Below are 18,469 nucleotides of genomic sequence, written 5' to 3' on the forward strand. Positions count from 1 at the left end.
CTTCAGTGCATTTTCCATAAGGTGGCTAGAATGATCGTTTTACATTTCCCTTAGTATGATGTTCAAAATCCTAAGAGCACATAAAGCCTTTCATGAACTAGCACCAGGGACCTGTCCAAGACTCATCTCTTGACATTTCCCTTCTTGCGCTTTATAATGAACAATGGTGAACTTTTTTCACTTCCCTGCAAGAGTTGTTGAGTTCTCCCTTATCTCTCTATATTATATATTTTGATATTTCTTCTGAACACTCTTCCCTACTCATTTTCTGTTTGCTGTGAAAAATCTAAACCTTCCACCTGAAAGCTTTCCTTGTTTTCCCAGTGTTAATTAGCTGCTCCAGAAATGTGTTTCCCAATCACACTCCACCAGTTATGGAGGAAAACCTCTCATATGACACCAGAAGACCCAAGTTCCCTTGTTGAACTACATACTCACTTCCCTTCTTTCTTGACACTTCCTGCTGCCTTAAAGGATTGAGTGAGAACAAATAAATAGGAAGGGAGATATAGGTATAGCTAGAAGCTATCACATGGTCAGAAACAGTCTATTTGGCAACATGGGATTCACAGAAATACAAAAAATGTTTGCTTCGAGAAGCATACAAAGCTTACAAAGCAAGATGTACACATAGAAACCAAAGATTTCTCCATTTGCATAGACTGCTGGGCTCCAATGAGAGGTTCATAAGGAGTTAGGGCAGAGATCTCTATGGGTTATTGAAGAGAATAGCTTTAAGGAAGAGATGTCTTAACTTTTGTCTTGAAAGATGATTAAGATTTAAATAGGTGGAGCAGGCGAATGGGAGGAATGGATCAAGTTTGGGGGGGGTCAGTGGAGACCTTTGAATTCATTAAGAAAACTGGGCTGGTGGTTGGAAAGGTTCTGACTCTGAGAAGTAGTTCTTTTTGACTATTTCTCTTAACCTCATGCAACTTTTTAGCCCCTTAATTTCTTTAGCCCCAAAGAAATGCCATGAAATCTTAACTTGAATATTACTTCCACATGAATAAATGACGACTCTAACAACTTTTATTTTTCTTTCTTCTTTAGTGGTGTAAGTTAGAGCTATTGTCCCTTTGGAATGATAATTTATCTTTGACATCAAAAAAAAAAAAAAAAAAGAAAGCTGATATGTGCAACCCAGATCTTAGTTTTAATGCTCTTTATTAAAATGCAACAGTAGACTTCTCAGTAGAGAAGAGGAATTGCTTTTTACACATTGCCTATCCTTTGCATTTAGGCAATAAAATATTTTGTGACAATGATAATTTAAATTTGTGTCTCCACAAAATGAGAAGATATGAACATATTTTATTTAGGTGTGTGTCCTTAAGTTGTTTCGACCTACTTTGGGGAATTGTACTTTTCTTGGAAGCATTGATGGGTTACCTTAATTGTCTGTGATGGATTTGATTTCAACTCTCCTGGGAGGGGTGATTGCTTAGTCCACTTAAAATTATAAATCACAATATGGGATGTCTTTCTTTAGGCTAGAGAGTAGCCAATAACTCAGGATTTTGCTATGGTACATCAGTTAATGACATTGCCACATTCAAAAGGCTTTTCAGTTAAGATTGCTCTTTGGGAGTGCTTTTTCTTTTTTGTTGCTTTTTCTTTTCTTGAAACATGACACTAACTTGACTGTACCTTAATTTTGGCATGCTTCATGATATTCATAAAAGCTAGAGTTTATACACCTAACATTTTGGCAGACAAGAAAAACAAGCTTGAATATATTTATTCCTCTGCAGATGTTGATAGGCAAGAAAAAAGAATGTTCAAAGGAGAATTATAAGAATGACTTTGTTTTAATTTTTAAAGCACTATATGTCTGGATCATTCTAGAGAATGTACTCTATTTCTGGTACAAAACAATAAATTTTATGTAATTTTTTTTAATAACTGACTTCAGGGCTTATTCAGAAATACATAGCTATTTATATTTTGCATTACTTTAAATATTGTATCTATTTACATATCTATCTAGATATTATATAACATTTTATATTGTAGAAATAATAATACATATAAAGATAGGGAACTACTAAAAGGCAAAGAACAATAATTTAAAGGAATTGGTAATCTTACTACCAAAATAACGAACACAATAATGTTTACATGTTATTTTTAGTATGTTTTCTATATTTATATATGTATGTTCTATTTTTATCTCAAAATTCAGTACTTTGTTTATCTAGTTTTGTACCCCACCTATGTCTAATTTTGTTTGAGTATATGTTCCACTGTACATATCTAAAACACAGGATGAATAGGGCAAACATTTCTAGGACTTAAGAAATTACTGGAAATATTGAGAGGAGATTTATGCTTATAACAATTATATCATGTATAACATTAATAAGCATGGTGTATGCAAACAAAATGGGAAAAGAAGTGTGGAGAGGAGCAAAGAAACATCAATAATATTATAAATTAGTAGAATTAATGACAACAAAACAAAGGGGGGTTATTTAATGTAATGTGTTAAAATTCTCAAACTTCCCAGAGAAAACTTAAGTGAATGTAAAGTCGGTAGGTTGACCTAACACAGGGTAAAATAGGGGATTATGGAAACCTCATGAGCTTTGGGCTAATGAGAGAGCTTACAGCTGGGTTAAAGAAAAAAACTGATAAAAAACCCTCTGAGAAGAATCAAAGTCTAATAAACTGAAGAGTGCCCAGCACAGTTAAGTATTTGTAAATCAGGAGAGAAATTTTTAAAAAATTGCTGTTGATAAGAAGGGCAAGTTGAAAGTTTATAGCAGTAGGATATGAGAGCTTCAGATGGTAAGTGCCTTTACTGATCATGGTTTTAGCAAGCTGGATCTAGGCTCTCGGAAGGGCCCTGGGCTGGATTCTGCAAGGGAATGGAGCATCTGCTTATGTAGAAATGGAGATTTCCATCCCTGCAGGTCACCCAGACTCTAGCACAACCACAAAAGCTGGGTCAGTAAAATCAGATCTGCTGTTTCTTTTGTTTCCTTTAATTTGCTGCATCAAGTATACTATGTTTACCTTTATAAATTTTAGAAAATTATATATTTTATTTTGTTTTTTAAAGGATTTTGTTTTAGTTATTTTTAGAGAGGGAGCAGGAAGGGAGAAAGAGTGGGAGGGAAACATCGATGTGTGGTAGTCTCTCACGTGCCCCCTACTGGGGACCTGGCCTGCAACCCAGGCATGTGCCCTGACTGAGAATCAAACTGTTGACCCTTTGGTTCTCAGGCCAACACTCAATCCACTGAGCCACACCAGTGAGGGCTCTAAATATATTTTATTTTAAATTTAGTTTATGGTTATACTTAAATAAAACAATTTAAACTATTTTTGTAACATTATTAATTGTAATAATACAATAGTATCTTTGAAATTATATCTATTTGCAAGGAAGACTTTAGCACTATCCTATTTCTTTAACATCCTATCTTGATTCTAGATATTTGTTAAACTGGGAATTTAGTATTAGATCAGTGTTCTTAAATGATTAAGTTTTACATTGCATTTTTTTTTGTGAATGTTCTTTAACATGTGCATTCATTTTTTAAAGCACAATTTTATTTTTTGCTTTTTAGCATGGACATCAACCAGAATAATTCTGGTGTGGTGTAGGGCTGGCTCACTGGGAGAGCCAGTCAGTACCCCTTGGGATTGTCTGTGAAAAGAGTTTGTAACAAGGGACTGGAAGACATATCTTTGCAGGCAGTCTTCTAGATTTCTCCTAATAATTTGTATTCCTAACTGAAGAGAAATGACTATAGTAGATGCTTTTATTTCAGTATTTCACCTTCCCTAATTGTGGTGTCAGAAAGAATCTTGGAAGCACAGAGATAAATGGGAGACTAATGTGAAGGGAAGCTGATTTATTCTTAAGGTTCAGTGAATTGAGTTTGGAACTAGTTTTGCTTTTGCTACAAAAGTACAGAGTGGCAAGCTGCTTTCCTTGAGCAAATGCTTGCTATAATCTACACTCAAAGAACTTGTAGCTGCCATAGCAGCTGTGGTGCCATCCTCATTATCCTGAACTTAACTTTCAATGATTTGCTATGTAAGGTAAATTACTCGGTGGATTGGAGTACTCTCTGCCCTTCTGATGGAGTGGACTCTTACATGAATGAACTTGAGGAAACTGCAGGTGGGTGGCAGTTTTCAGGGAAGAGAGAAACAAGGAGAACTTCAATTAAAGGTAAAGGTCCTGCCTGTGATATTTTAACAAACTACCAATATTTTCAACATAGTCAATTATATTCCTCTGTTGTAGAAACCTTAACCCCTGTTCTCACAAGTCTGTGAGAAGATTTCAGTTACCACAATGCTTTGAGTTATTTTTCTTTATTTTTTAACTCATGTTTTCTTAAGGAAGAGGAATTGAGTTATTTGCTTGCTAAGACTGATGAGGACAGTTTCTGGATTTTTCGTTTTGAAACTGTTGTCTTGAGAGAGTGAGCATTCTACCCTTTCTACTTCCCTGCTTCCTTGTAGTAAACTAATATTAATATTTTTATTTCTCTCATGTCTGTGAATTTCTCAGTTACTTAAGAACTTATAATGGAAGGGGTATGACTTATTTGGCCTTTTATTAAACCTTAACATTTGTCAGAAATGCAGATCAGAGATGCTATAGTTGTCATTTCTAGAGAAGTCTAACTAGAGAATTTTTTTTTAAATAAAGAACAGGTATTTACCTAGCTTATTTGAAATAAAGAGAAAACAAAATGAGATCTGCAAAGTCATTAAAGATGGAGAAATCCCTAAAAACTTGTTTCTCTCACTCCCCACTTCTTGCCCAATCTTCGTTACTTTTAGCTTCTCCCTACTCTATGCTATTCCTTTTATTGAAGAGCTTCTTACTTTTACTCATATTTTCTACTCAATTCTAATTTCCAGGAGTGCATACAGAGGGTAAATCTCAACTGGGCTGATTGATTATATGCTTATCTCCAGAGCTACTGATCCTTGGCTAACATTATGGAATGTTGTAACTAAAACTATATGATCTGCTGTGATCATGTATCGTTGAAAAGGATGTGCCAACCTGTCAGCATTGTTTAGTACTAACAATTTGATTTACGATTTGGGTCAGGGGCATTTCAATGGTAAAATCTGGTCAGATAGCTCATTCTAAGAGATCTCTTTGGGATTCTTGGTGCTGAGGCACTTTGCATGCACACCGGTGAGAATTCCAGACCCAGAGATGGAGTGAGTTCTGTGTGGCCCAATCCAAACAAGAAAGGGCTCCTTTCCAAGCTCTGCCAGCCCCTCTCGATGAATACTCTTCACTTGCTGCTCATGATCTGCACTTTTTTGCCTGTAATAAAGCTATTGTGTGAGTATAAACCCTTTGAGTCCAGTGAGGCCTTTCAGCAATTAAATACTTAAGGTGATTAATGTGTAATAAACACAGCTTGCCATGGAATAAAACTCTCTTTCACAGCATCCTCCACTTTACCTCCTATCACTAATGGATCCACATATTCTTGGTTCAGGTTTACAAGGGAGACTAACTGGCCCAAATCATTTCTTTTTTCTTACATTATTTTCTTTCTTTCCTTCTTTCTCCTTCCTTCCCTCCTGCCTTCCTTCCTTCCTTTTAATGAGACTATGCAAAGGCTGCCCTTGGGCCAGATGATCTCTGGGTAATCACAATCTGCCCAATGATTCAGAGTCACTCTGTGCAAAGCAAGACCTCCTAAGATGCAGGAACTTTGAACCAGGAAGTCTCACTGTACATAGACATGTAGCTCTGGAAGTCTTCTGAGGCTGATCTCTATAATTCAAATATCTGTCTGTATGTAGAGCTAATGTCAGCTGCCTAGTTTCTTATCTAGGTATTTGAAGGCTTATCCTACTCTGATTTCCCAGCATCTAGTCTGGTTCCTGATTTAATAAATGTTCAGATATATTGGGCTGAGGATAACTACAGTTTGGTCAAATGGGCTCCTAGTAAAGACTGGGTATAGGTTAGGTAGCTCAAGATGAGAGAGGTGGATACGGCTAGAGCTCATAGATAGAATAGTTTAGTTGATTGGCTAATGCACACCAAGTAATTTGAAAATAAGTCTAGGCATGGGTAGGGCATAAACCAAAGGAAAAAAACATCGTCATGGATGTCTCTGAAAATTATTGGAGGCTTTGGAGGGAAGGTCTGAGTTGTTCTCTGTTTCGGGCAACAAGAAAGTGGGAGTGGTCGGCAGGGAGTCTTAGTTGCTTGGCAGCCAGGGGAGCCATGCAGAGGTAGACACATGTAGACAAGATAAGAAAGGAAAAAACAAAAGGTCAAAATAGCTAAATTGAAAAAAAAAAAAAAAACAAAAGCACTTACTCTGTGTCAGGTACTGTCCTAAGGGCTCTCTTATATTAACTACTTCAATACACAAAACAGCCACTTGGGAATCGTCTGTCTGCTTTTATATTACTCATTTTTAAAAATGAAAAAAATGAGTCAGAGAAGATAAGACACTTGTCTAAAGTCATGTGGTTTATAAATGTTTGAGTGAGGACTAGACCTAAGCAAGTTTGGTATCAGGGCCAGTGCTCTTAACTGCTATCCAACACTCTTAATTAAAATTTCTGAGATGAGCTCCACTAACACATGCTTTGAAAAAATAATGGATCAAGACTTTTTGGTGGAGGTATGGGAATAGAAACTTTCTTTTGAGACTATGGCGGACTCGACTGTCATAGTCGCTTTATCTGTTATCCACAAATTCCAGCTATGCTATTCGATTGAGCAACCTATTATATTTTCAATCTGTCCTCCAACACCTCATCACATTCATGTTGCCAAGGCAGAGAAAACATTGTATAAATTGAATATTATTGATTTTATTATTTTCTCTTATAACTCATATGTTTGGTCTGGCTGTTTTTGTCAATAATCCTAAGTCATAGATTTCATGTTACATTGAAGTGAGTACGTTTTTTCAAGACCAGTCATGAGTTTTCATTATTAAATCAGACCAATTGATTCCCCAGTTTCCTCAATGACAGGGCTGATATCAGAACGAACCTGAATTCTTGAGCCCATTCTACTTCATTTAACAGAAGCAAAGTTCAAAATAGAATCCTGTGAAGCTCAACATTTTTACTAATAGGGTAATGGCGTCTTATTTTCAAATCCTGTGCTTCTCTTATAATGGGATGACAACCTCAGATCAACTTTACCTGATCAACAGAAAAATAAAAACTGCCAGTTACATAATTATGTAAGACCTACATTGTGCTGGGTTTTCTCCCAATTCCCTCAATATGTTGAAGTAGGTTTTAATAGCTGTCTTTCATAGAAAATAAAATAGCCTTAGAATGTAACCTATCTGAGGCAGCATAGTAAGAAGCTTGGCAAATTTCTTGGCAAGCAGAATAGGGAAACTGAGACAGACAGCTGAACACAATGGCCGAGCAACTTACAGCTAGATGTATAGGGTCACCTCCCTAGAGATAACAGCTAGGCCTCAGATATATTTCAGCTCTAGGCCCATAAAAGCAGTAAAACCAGGTGGGTAACACCAGAACCAAACGCAATGACTAATGACTCCCTGCCCTGGTGCTGACCAATCAATAGAAACTACGATCCTGGAAGAGCTTACCTGGAAAATTAATGAATATTCTGCTGAAACCCTGCTCTATAATTCCGGCCCCCCGCCCCCCCAGCAAGCGAGAAATACAAGCCTCAAGGCAAAGGGCCCAGCACATGCTCTCTCTCTGGGAACAGCCCAAGCCATTCCCTTCCTCCTCCCCTTTCCCTCCTTTTTCCCCCACAGACGCACATTTCCTAAACTCTAAGAAACCCCATGAGACTTGAAACCAGGGGAGCAATGGGCAGCAGCAGCCCTTTCCAGGCTAATTCCCTGAACCTGTCCCCAAGGACTCCTTTTCTCTGACTCAGTGAGCTAGAGCAGCCCCGCCAGTGCTCATTTCTCTCCCATATCATTTGCAGAGAGCCAAGGCAGTCCCGCTTAGGCTCTCCAGTTGCTTCTTCTACGCTAAGCCTGTCCTTATTTCACTGTCTCCAGCTTTCATAAATGTACCTCACAGTCACCTGGACTTGTGTTGTGAAATTTTTCCTGCACGAAGGCAAGGACCCACATGCTACCTGCTGGCCCTAGGCAGGCCTGCTCAGGGCCAGGTCCTTTGTCCACCAACACTGCCCAAGGTCACATGAAGAATAAATGAGGAAGCTAGGATATGTTCTCTGGTACATACATCTTTCAAATTCCATGATCTTAATTATAATATCAAAGTGCATTCTCACTTAATTATTTATGCATGCTGTAATGGCTTATAATAATGACATAAAAAACTAAAAATTGTTTTGTTTAAGCCTCTAAAAGAATATCAATAGAGGGGGTTCATTATACAACTAAAAAGTTTTTGCTCCACTGCCCTTGGTACTGTGGGATTACTATTTGTGTTTAGAGTGCAGTCATTTTGTGCTAAAGCTTACCAAAGCTGTTTGCTGAAACCACAGAGATACTATCGGTGTGAAACACCCAAATATTTACAATTTATTTTTTCTTTTCCTTAGATAAAATATTGTCATAAAACATCAAAATGCCTTCTAAATATAGGAAGTAACCCCAAAGAGGGATGATTGCATGTATTATAGTCATAAACACCTCATGCCTAATCTAGAAGATGAGTGATAAATAACATTGTTCTCTCCTTTGAGGTTTCAAAGAGTTAATTGCTTTTCAAACAGAAAACTGTTTACTCCTATGGAGTAGAGCCCTTAGATGACAGTGGATTTCAGAAGGTTTTATGCTTGAAATACTTGAACACAATGGAATTTTATCTTCCTCTTACAAAAAGAACTTTTATTTTTTCTTTTTTATTTGAATCCTTAAACATGAATGATAGGCTATTAAAGGCTTACTTTGGGGGAAATATTTTTGAATTACATTACTGTGGAAACTTGATTTAATTAACAAAATGCCAAGCTAATAACCACCCTCATTTCCTTGTTATAGAAAATAAGAGGAATAAATTTTAAAAAGTGGGACATTATTGTAAAATAATTCCAGACCCTTTTCCAGTAATGTAGACATCTTTAATAATGTGTAACAGTATCTCCAATTGGTGGGGAGGATCAACTTCATGGCTGTGCACATAATGTTTTCTAGGTAGGTATTTAACGCAGCCTGTCTCTCAAATATTCCTCTGGCCCTTGGTTTGTTTAATTACCCAACTGGATATGCATTCCTCTAGATTAGGAATTTATTACATTAAAATATGAAATCAGGATCTCAAAGAGACATTTGCACTCTTATATTCATTATGGCATTATTCACAATAACCAAGATATGGGAGCAGCCCAAATGCTCACTTCATTGAGGGATAAATGGATGAAGAGAATATGGTGTATACTCATACATACTATGAAATATTATTCAGCCTTATAAGAAGAAGGATATTCTGCCCTTTATGACAACATGGATGGATCTGGAGGACATTATTAGAGTAAAATAAGCCAGCACAGATAGACAAATACTATATAATCTTATTCATATATGAAATCTAAAATAAACACAAAAGCAGAGAGTATAATAGTGGTTGCCAGGATCTCAGGGAGAGGAACACAAAGAGGCCATGGTAAAGGGATAAATAAAGATGCAGTCATGTACAATAAATTCTGTAGATCTACTGTACATCACAGTGGCTATAGCTAACAATACTGAGTTGTATACTTAACATTGGTTAAGAAGTCATACTTTACATTAATTGCTCTAATGACACAGAGAAATAAGTGACAATAATAAGAGAGCAAATGGGAGGATACTTTTGAAATGCTGGGTATTTGGCCTTGATGGTGGTGATGGTTTCGTGGGTGTATACATATTCCCAAACACACGCAGTTGTATTTGTTAAATATGAATTGCTTTTTTAGGTCAACCATGTTTCAATGAAGAAGTTTTTAAAAAGAATTTATTATTTTATAAAATCACATATGTCAGTGAGGGGTTATGGAATCTCCTAATCCTGAAAATTATGCACTTTCATTTGAATTTATTTAGGGTTTGGTAAACAATACCTGAGGCTTCTGAGAGCACACGCCATAGAGCAAGTGTTCAGTAAATAACTGCTGAGGAAATGAATGTCTGGCCAGGCAGACAACCTGGGAAAAAGCTAAACAAAAGAGAGGCCTGCAGGCTCTGCCTAGCTGAAATGTTGCCTGAGTCTAATTCTATTTCTTATAATCATTATAAACATGCAGCTCTTGTAGCATTTAAGAGAAACAGGATAAACCCAGGCAATATTTCAATTAGATAAGGACAGAGTAAATACAGGGAACTAAGGACACAATGAAAGTTATGGAAAGTGTGACCCCATATCTCCAAATTATAAATTAAAATACTTCTTTTCTTTACACCAGACCAGTTAAAAAGTAAGAAGATTTTATTCAAGACTAATGGGAGTCAAGACTTTTTCTATAGGGGAGAAAGATTTAATATGGCACTGCAGAAACTAAAGGTGGGAGAATTTTTAAATGCTGGGAAGAGCTAATGGAAAAGTACTGGAGTACATTAGTGAGTAGGTTGGTCAATATTCTTAGATCATCTGTGTTTGCTAATTGTCCCCCATCAAATTTCAGTTTCCGACCCTCCCTTAGAACCTGGGGGATAGAGGCCCTATCCTTCTTGATAATTATATTTCAAAGGGATGGCTACTAGGACCTTGAGAAAGCCATTATCTGAATCAGAGAAGATTTATATCTCAAAGGGGAAAAATAACGTATTCACAATTACAAGTTTTCTAAAGTGAATGCTCTAAGAAAACGGAAGTCAGGGCCTATCTTCAGGAAGAGCCTGTCCAAAGTTTTCAAACTGAGGGGAACTTTAAATTTATTTTGGTTCTCTCCCTCTCTCCCTCCCTTCCTTCCTTTCTTCCTTTTTCTTTTCTTTTGTAAATTTTTTATTTATATTTTTTTATTGTATTTACCTATTACCATTTATTCCCCTTCTAACCCTTTTCCCTCACAGACAAATACTGTTGTCCATATCCATGAGTCCTTTTTCCTTTTGGATCCATTCCTGCTTCCCCTAATCCCCCCACCACCTGCCAGTCCAGAGCAATCAGTCTGCTCTCTAGCTATGAGTCTACCTCTCTTTTGCTGTTTCAATTTGTTCATTAGCTTCTACATATGAGTGAAATCATACAGTATTTGTCTTTCTCTGATTGCCTTATTTCACTTATCATAATGTTCTCCAGGTCCATCCATGCTGTCACAAAGGATAAAATTTTCTCCTTAAACATACACTCCAATTAAAAAATAGTAAAGGGACTTGAATAGACAGACACTTCTCCAAAGAGGACATAGAGATGGCCAACAGGCATATGAAAAGATGCTCAATGTCACTAATCAGAGAAACGCAAATTAAAACCACAATGAGATATTACCTCACAACCAGTCAGAATGGCTATCATCAATAAATCAACAAACAAGTGCTGGCAAGGATGTAGAGAAAGGGGAACCCTTTTGCACTGTTGGTGAGAATGCAGAGTGGTATAGCTACTATGGAAAGCAGTACGGAGATATCTCAAAAAATTAAAAATAGAACTGTCTTATGACCCAGTATTTCTCTTTTCTTTTTAATTGGAAATGTACCTTTAAGTACCCATGATGTCAAAAAGGAAAGTTTTGCTAACAAACTTGAGGGGAACAAATACCATGTTATGTCCTCAGACAGCCTTAATTCTTAGATTTCTGTTCTCCTTCACTGCGTGGTAAGATATCTATTTGCTTCTAGTAGACATGGCCTTAGGGCTCCAGTTTGTGCTTCTAGGAGACCTGTGGCTGAGAAGGGTGTTAACTCACTGTTACTGACAATAACAAATTTGTTTTAAACATTAGTTAAGGATATTCTTTCTGCTGTATAGTATTCCATTGTGTAAACGTATGACAGTTTTTTGATTCACTCATTTACTGATGGACACTTAGGATGTTTCCAGCACTTGGCTATTGTCAATTACACTGCTATGAACATTGAGGTGCATAGTTTCTTTTGAATTAGTGTTTTGGTATTCTTAGGGTATGGACAAAGACAATGGGGGAGGGGAGGATTGAATATGGGAGGTTGGGGTGGGAAGGACAGGGGAGAGTAATGGGGGAATGGGGACAACTGTAATTGAACAACAATTAAGAAAAAGAAAAGAATATTCCTAACTAATCTTTTCCCACCCTTCTTTTCTCATGACCACGAACTAGGCTGCAGCAATACACACTTACTCATTACCACTTTCTCCCTCTGTCTTGAAATGTACAGTGTTTCTAACAGAGTCTGGACAAATTCTCTTCCCTTAGTATGAACAGCCTTTATCAATTCTTACCCTTGGAGTAGTCAGAGCAGTTATCTTTCTTAGTAATCACAGTTCACTCTTACGTGCCTGCTGCTATTTGTAAACAATACAAATAGAAGCTTGACGTTCTCCTTCAAGCTCTATCTTTCTAACTCTTTTTTCCATCAAATACTGCTGAAATCTTTTAAGTCTCCCATTACCCCCACCTAGTCTAATCTATGAAGAACTTGGCTTCTTTCCCTTCATTGTCTTATCTTGGCTCCTGCTCTTGGATCTGTGTGCACTGGGCACCCCTTCCTCCTAGAAGCTGGGTTCCATCATGCTAGGGCTGAGGCCCCTCAGCCATCAGCATGGTGAAGCTGAGAACTATAAGACTCTCTGCTGTAGACTGAGTCTCTAGTGCAAGTGCCAGGGCTTTGGTTTATGTTTTTACTTTCTCATGTTTATTTCTTCTGAAGACACCCATGTCATTTCACTCTTCTTTAGAGTTGTGGCTTCTTCCTCTACAGAAGCGGATCCTATGGGCCAGAGCACTAATCTCAATGACACATTCCATGCTGTCACCAGAACTGCTTCTCTCCTTGAGTAACTCATAGGGAGCACTTCCCAAAGGATGACTTTTTCTTCTTCTTCTTCTTTTTTTTTTTTGTTGTTGTTAAGTAGGAGTTCTCTACATCTTCATGAAAATATATTCCAGTAGAGATTCCAGCAACTGTCTTTCAGATATCACTAGCATGGATTTGGTTAACACTCAAGATAAAGAGTCCACGTACACACATATCCTGAGTTTTTCTTCTGTGACCAAGTAGAAAGCCATTATTGCTAATGATGAGATTCACAATAGGGCAGGAAGAGAGCAGGCCCATGTACTTAAAATTTAGTTCCTGGTTTGTGCAGTGTTTTGCAGGGGCATAGGGAGCAAAAGAAAGACTGAGAATACCTGTTCTAATGAGTCAGTTCCTGAAACTTCAGAATCTCCCAGAGTGTCTTCATCACTAGATATCACAACCTGTTCAGAGTTCAGACAATAAATTCTTCAGAACAGAAAAAAGCTTGAGTATGTGAAATGGCAATAAAGGATAACCCGCCTTATGGTAGTTTATTTTGATAGGACATGAAAAAACTGAATACATTTATGTTTGTGTTGCTGACAGAAAGTTCTCCATTTTTTTAAATTTTATATTTAAATAAATGTAAATGTTTAAATCTCCTACCCTGTATCCTAATATAAATATGTGTCAGGACTCCTTCTGCAAGAGATGCTGTATTAGTTTCCTATTGCTGTAACAAATTACTACAAATTTAGTGGCTTAAGCCAATAGAAGCTTATTAATTTAGCAGGACCTTTTGGAGGCTCTAGGGGAAAACTGATTTCCTTACTCCAGCCTCTGTTTTACTCATCACATCTCTTTCTCTGAGTCTAACCAACCATTCTCCCTATTATAAGGATCCTTTGGGCCCACCAGATCACTCAGGATAATTCCCTGATTTTAAGATCTTTATCTTACATCTGCAGAGTCCCTTCACTGTGTAAAATAACATATCCACAGGTTCTGGAGATTAGGACCTGGACATTTTTTTTTATGAGGGAAAGGAAACTTTTCCTGTTTATAGCAAACCTAAGATTCAGCTGAAGCCAGCTAGAATCAACCACAGATGGGATCTATGGGGTAATATAATGGAGAAATCCAAAGAAAGATGTATCTTAAGGAGGAATTCAAAATATCTCATGGATCCATTTTCTGCCACCTTCTTTTGGTGTTGTCTCCTACTTCATTGCTTTTAGACTCAGCCTTGCATGACAGGATGATAGTGGCAACAGCTCCAGACCTCCTGTCCTCCCCTGTTCAAGTCCAATGAGAAAGGGAGTCTTCTTCCCAGATTCCTTACAAAGACTCATCACATTTCACTGTCTCTAATTGTGTCGGGTAGCTGTCTCTGAAACAGCTATCATGTCCATATGAGTGTTTTGTATTTCTTCTCCTCAGTTTTCTTGTCTTTAAAAGGAGGATACTACTATTCAGAGTTGACTCCCCATATGTGAGAGAGCGCAGCATTAAAGAGCAAATAAGAAACTCTATGGCACATCAAGTGAAAGAATGATGAAGGAAAAAAAACCCACACTTTTTACATGCCTCTTGAAAAAAAGGACTCTGCATTTCTGTTTTACACTGGGCCTCTTAAATTCCATAGCCAGCCCTCGTAATATTTATAGAATTTTTTGAAGATTATATAAGTTAATAGAAATAAAACATTGACAATAGTGTTTGGCATTTCATAAGTACTCAGTGAATACTGGCTATAACTATTATTATTACTGTAAAGTATCCAGGGCCTTCTTAGGGCAAACATCTGATTGGAATTTTCTCAGACCCCAATTATCAGCAAGAATTAGGCTGGTTTGTTTTCCTCTGGTAACTTTAAATAAAGGAACTCATTATAAATCTGGGAGAGAAGGCTTGGTTGCAAAAGAAATTTTATTATTTTCTTCACTATCCAACCATCAGTCCAGCTGTTTTAGTTCAGGCTACCAATGGGAAGCTACTTAATGAAGTTGCTTATGGTTTAATGATTTGTGTGGTATAAATTATTTGTCTTAATGTCATTCCTGAGGCATTTTCAAATTGTTTCAGAGGATAAGCAGTAAAAAAAAAAAAAAGAAGAAGAAGAACTACAATGTCTTTCCATACTTCCACAACACCTGGTGAGAAATAATCTGCTTCCTCAATTGTCGTTCTCTCATTTATTTTATTTTGAATCCTTTCCCAGCAAGACTCTTAATGCTTATTTACTTATTGCATATATGCTAAAGATCCCAATAATTGCACATCCAGCACACAATTGATTTTATTCAGAATCCTCATTACACCTCTTAAAGTTCTAGTAATGGAAAAGTTAGATTGAGTTTTATTAAGCTTTAGGGAGTGAAGCTTTCTAAGGGAAGTAATTTAACCATTTATAGCAACACATTGATGATAATTAGGTGCAAATACAGTATGATTATGAGAAGAGTTGGAGGTTAGATGAGTGCTTTATAGGGATACGGTGAAGTAAGCAGATGAGTTTTAATATGACAAAATAAAGCTGATTTCCTCTTTAGGACATAAATCACTAATTTCCCTCATGCTGCATGTTCAGTTCTAGGATTTGTTATGCTTGAAACAAAACATAATTAGTTTTCTTCTCCATTATTTTGTGTCAGGTCATTAACTGGGAGTGACTGCTAGATTATCATATTTGTAGTATTTCACATTGTTCTGGTAACTATACTATGATTATTTAAAGGGATTTTTTGGATTACTATGTTGACCATATTATTTGTTCTGATTCATATTTTGCATATGTTGTTGATTTAAAATTGCTCTTTAGGTTTCCTCAATTATGTTTTATTCCTGACTAGGTTTTTCTAGGAAAAAAACAAAGTTCATGTGTTCATCTACCTACTATGGTAAATATAGGTGAAGATTGTGCTTTATTGAAAATGTAAGTGGACCTCTATTATAACATTGGTCAGATAGTCAGTCATTCCTGAATGAAGGAAATAGAATGAGCCCTATTTATTTACATATGTCATCTGTCCAGAAGGTATCCAGCCATGTACTATGAACATAGAGATATTTATTCAAGAAGATACAAGATATAAGAAACATTGTGCATGGGACAATGATGCCTCATTCCCCTTCAAAGTAGGCTTCTTGGGACCTCACACAGTTCTCCCAATTGCCATCAGGTGCCCCGCTGTATTTTCCTGAATCTCATTGATGGTCTGAAATCTCTTTCCTTTCAAAGGTGATTGTAGTTTTGGAAAAAGCCAGAAGTTCAGGGCGCCAAATCTGGGCTTGTAGCAGGTCTGAGTCACCTGGGTGATTTGATGTTACACTGAAAACGTTTGAGAAACAATGTATGAGCAGGCGCATTGTAATGACAAAGCTGCCAATCATCAGTTACCCATAGCTGTGGCCTTCTGAATCATCTGATTAGTTTCTGAGGAGGATTGTTGAAGCTTAACAAAAAATTTGATGCAGATTCGTTCCTCTACTCTCTCGGTCATTTTGAATGCATTGATCACACAGTACACGTGCTCACTCAATGGTGTCTACTGCCCCTACTGACTAGTACAGTGAAGCCATCATTGTTCATTTTTCATGTATGTGCATTCCAGTCCACCCTCCTTGGCTGCCAGGTTACAATGATGTCATGCAAACCATTCTTGTTATATGAACAATAGCTGAACTTTTTCTGCACAGACCTTGGGGGCTTTGTGTGTGCATGTGTGTATATGCCTGGCTATATCCTATTAAATTAGAACCCATTACTTTCTTGAATGCCTCCAATATTTTTAAACAATATGATTTTCACATTCTCTGACAAGTTATGAATTTTACCTCTTACAAAATAAAAACATTAAAAGTCTCTCATTTTATCCTTTAAAAATAATTATTAAGTACCATGAATACTTTACAAAGAAGCCTTAGGCTCCTCAGAGAAAAGTTCTTTCCTGATTTTTTTACCTTAAAACTCAGTCCAGTGTCCAAAAAGATCTATTTTCAAAAATAGATCTTTTTGTTGTTGCTTCTTTTGACAGTACAGCAGAGTAATTAAACACACATACTTCTGGAGCCAGGCTGACCTGATTCATATTTTGATTCTGATTATATTAGCTGTAAAAGAGGGCAAGTTATTTAATCTCTCTGTCTCAGTCTCTCTCTGTTAAGGGAAAATAATCATAGGAAAAAATACATATATATAAAAATATAAAACTTGTATTAATGAAATCAGGAAGACAGTACAAATACTACAGTCCTAGTAATTACTACAGTGCATTGAGTTCAGAACTCTATTTTCTGGGTATAGAAAATGAAAACATGATACAAGTTCAGTTCATGATTTAACAAAAGCTAAAACATGAAGTGAAAGTCACAGAAAGTCTCTTATGTTGTATTCTAAAAGTATTTGGGATACTGGGAAAAATATGTGAAAAAACATTTAATTTCTTTGGGTATCTGTGGATCCTGGACCAATCATTTCACCATTTGTCTTCAGATTAAAAGAAGAGAGAGAGAGAGAGAGAGAGTGTGTGTGTGTGTGTGTGTGTGTTTCTCACCAAGGCTAGAAGGAAGTGGAAATATTCTCAATGGTGCCTGAAAAGCCCTTGCTGAACATCTTTTTCGGTTTAATCACCAATTCTTCCTGTCAATTGCCTTATCTTTCTCATCCAGATTACTGTGGACAGGAGATGTTCATGGGACCTTTAGCCCTCTTGACTTTATGCAGTAAAAAAGGGTTTTTGATCTGCACATTTGGGCATTAGGTCAGGGGCCTTGTGGGTTAAGTGATCTCTGTTGATGAGCAAGTGATTTGTCAAGTGGATCTCTTTGCCAAGACTAAATATGGGTATTGGTAGTTCCTGTCCTTTCTCAGTTCTTGCAATACGACCAGACTACCAAAGGGTTGCCCCAAAATAAAGGGTTTAGGGGAGTCTCAGTGCTAAAGCTATGACAGTGCCTCACATTAGTTTTTACTTCTGTTTCTTTGGTTCATCAATGCAAAGTTGATAATTTTTCCTCTTTAGCTATTGGCTAATGAAAACCTGTTTCTCCTCTTTGCCAACTTCTAAGAAACCGTTTAAGATTTTCTCTAGAATGGAAAAGTATTTGATGATGCTGTATGAAACTTGTCCATCTTCTTCTTCTCTTGCACATGTAGACTATAAGAGTTATTCTCAATTATAGTTTACACATCTCATATTCCATTCTTCTAGCCATATGACAGTTCTCAGTGGAATACAAACATGAAAAATAATGTATTTCCCTCCCAATTCAAATTGGTTTCATCAATCATGTTCTTACTAAAGTGATTTCTGAACTTTTTTTCTTCTACCTTCATTTAGCTACTTGCTGTACCTATTGATGAAGCCAAAAAATTTCATGGCTCTCTTTTTAAAACTCATTGTGATTTATATGAATTCTGTTTTCATTGCCTTCCCTTTTCTACTTGGCTATTGCTCTTGAGATAATGGATAACTTATTTTTTTTCTTCTTTTCTCACATGGAGTCTTCTTAACTTTATTAACATTATTATTATCATTACCATCATCATCACATTATTACTATTAATACTATTAACTTATTACTTTCTGCTTCCTTAAGCTGCTTATTTTTATTCCTATCTTTTG

The 18,469-nt window shown here is 36.7% G+C and overlaps 1 pseudogene; it reads left to right on the plus strand.

The window, feature by feature from the left end:
• LOC129086814 (ribosomal biogenesis protein LAS1L-like) overlaps window positions 1-18,469 on the plus strand; it is a 106,217-nt pseudogene that overhangs the window by 27,157 nt on the left and 60,591 nt on the right.

The sequence above is a fragment of the Pteronotus mesoamericanus genome, unplaced genomic scaffold, assembly GCF_021234165.1.
Source record: "Pteronotus mesoamericanus isolate MK-2021 breed Mesoamerican mustached bat unplaced genomic scaffold, CSHL_Meso_final scaffold_45, whole genome shotgun sequence".
NCBI lineage: Eukaryota > Metazoa > Chordata > Mammalia > Chiroptera > Mormoopidae > Pteronotus > Pteronotus mesoamericanus.